This window comes from Pteropus vampyrus, unplaced genomic scaffold (genome assembly GCF_000151845.1).
Source record: "Pteropus vampyrus isolate Shadow unplaced genomic scaffold, Pvam_2.0 Scaffold14, whole genome shotgun sequence".
NCBI lineage: Eukaryota > Metazoa > Chordata > Mammalia > Chiroptera > Pteropodidae > Pteropus > Pteropus vampyrus.
Genome location: NW_011888795.1, coordinates 10,451,457 through 10,454,178, shown reverse-complemented (window position 1 = coordinate 10,454,178; position 2,722 = coordinate 10,451,457).

Here is a 2,722-nt window from a genome sequence, read left to right as displayed (position 1 = left end):
GGGCTGGCTCCCTCATTCACTTGTGGCAAAGAAACTAAAGTCATTTACATAATGAGAAGTAGCTGAAAGTCCCTCCCAGTTGGTGTGCTGAGTGGGGAGGGAAACCACAAGTGGCCCTTGGAAGAGAGCAGACACTTTCATCTCTGCCTTTGGTGTTCGTGAGGACAAGCTGAGAAATGAGAGATAGAGGCTGGGAGTGCTCCCTCCAACCCCCTTGACCCAAAGTGAAGGGCAACTGAGATCATGTTTCAATAAGATCTGTCACAGTGCCAGCCCCTTTTCTTATAAGCTGAGTCTCCATTTTCCTCTAATATTTTGAGTATATTTCAGTAAACCCAGAGACTCTCCCTTCATGGGGGCTTTCAGTGGTTTCCATGTCCTCTTGGGCCATGTCCTCTGGCTTTTTTTGTCTCCCCAAAATGGCACTAACTTGACCTTTTAACCACATTCCCCACTGCTTAGTACCCTCCAGGGAGACTTGTCGCCTTAAGAGGAGACAACCAGCCCCTCAGTCATGCGGGTGGGCAGGAGTCTTAAAACTTAGTGGCTAGAGTACTATCTGTCTCTGTGGGTATTCGCAAAACGTCTGAGGCAGTCCTGCTGGATGCCAATGGCCACCTCTTCTGGGGCCTCACCTGAGGACCTCACCTTGTGAGGCATGGGAGGAGTGCAAGCTTGGAGTCAGGGAGATCTGGGTTTGAATCTGACCCTGCCGACTTGCCAGTTGTATGACCTTGGGTAACCTCTCTGAGCCTCAGTTTCTTCTGTATAATTGGGGAAATAATGCTTATTCTTAGGTGGTTTTCCAAATCTAAAGTTCCTGGAACACAAAAATACTCAATATCTTTGAAAGGCAATGCTTTCATGTCTTATATCTTTCCTCTTGATTAGACAAAATGGTGGTGGTCTATCTCTCGGGCCTGCGAGTCCGAATGAAGAATATACATTTAGGCAGTATATTAGGATATTCTCCTGATTATAGGGTTTAGGGCTTTCAGCTTAGTCTCAATCCATTTCCTGAAAACAAACTTTGGTTACCACTATTTTATCTTATTATATTGCTCTAAACACTAAACAAGCATACTTACCAAAGTCAGTAGTATGTTTCCAAATTGAATTTTTTTTGGTGGAAGGTGAAGATCTACTTGTGCCAGTCAACCTAATTTCAGCAACTACCTTCCTAATATTCTGGTCTTTGAGTCGATTTATTTGACAGACAATAATTAAGCAGATACTATGTGCCAGACTCTTCTTATTCTATATAAGTCCCACAGCCACCGTATGTGGGTACTGTTGTTATTATTGCTGTCCCATTTCGCAGATGGGAAAACTGAGCACAGAGAGGTCGAGTGACTTGCCCAGAGCTGGGCTATGGATCCAGTCTGGCTTGAGAGTCTAGGATTTTAAGCACAATGCTGTACTACCACTGGAGAGGATTTCTATACTAGAATATAATATGCTTTCATCTTGCTTACTGTCTAGTTGAGAAACAACATGCACTGATAAACAATAACAGCCAGAGAATGACTTTTCAATTGCTTGCTGATTAGAGCCACACTAGATAAGGAAAAGAATAGTCAGAAATGACTTCCTGGTGGTTAGACCTTGGAGAGACTTTGAAGGTTATAGAGGATCTGGATAGTTGGAGAATAGCAATAACAACAACAATAACAATAATAGTTCCCATCTAAGGAATCCCTACCATGTGCCTTGAAATGTGCCTATTGCGTAATGCATATGGCACCTCTACAAAGTAGATTTTTTTAAATCTCCATTTTATTATGTGGAAGCTGAACCACTCAATATAACACAACAGGCTAAGATTTGCATCATGGCCTGTTTGGCTCTGCTAGACCACAGGGAGCAAAATCTCTTACGGTGACAAGTCTGCCTGAAGGGTACCGAGAACAGTGAGGAACATAGTTAAAAGTTAGCGCCATTTAAGAGAGGGCAAAAAAGCCAGAGGACATGGCCCAAGAGGACATGGGAGCCACAGAAAGCCCCCATGAAGGAAGAACTCTATATGAAAGCAGAGGTTAGACTGACACGTGGAGGGTCCTGTGGCTTTGAGGAAAGGCTCATCCATTGATCCAGCCAGCATTTACCGGAGGATGTCTGGAACTAATCTCCTGAGCAGATGCTTAGAGGATCAGAGTCCTGAGGCTGTTTGTCCGGGCACCTGCCTTTGACTAGAGAGGAGATGCCAGAGCTGGGTGTTTCAAAAGCCGCTGAAAACTAAGCAGTGTTTCAGGTGCATACCATTTAAGTTTTGGTATATTATACTTTAATTTTCATTCATCCCAAATTATTTTCTCATTATTAATGTCATTTCTTCTTTGACCCATCGATTACTTAGGAGTTTATTATTTAATTTCCACATATTTCTGAATTTCCCAAATTTCCTTCTGTTATTGATTTCTAATTTCATTCCATTTGATTGGAGAACATACTTATGATTTCAATCCTTTCAAATTTATTGAGACTTGTTTTATGGACTAACATATAACCTGTCCTGGAGAATGTTGTATGTGCATTTGAGAAGAATGTATATCTTGCTCTTATTAGGAATGAAGTGTTCTGTAGATGTCTATTCTAGTTAGTCTATAGTGTCGTTCAAGACTATTTCCTGTTTGGTCTTTTGTTTTGTTTTATCCATTATTGAAAGTAGGGTATTAAAGATTCCAATTGTTGTTGTAGTGTCTATTTCCCCTTCAATTCTGTC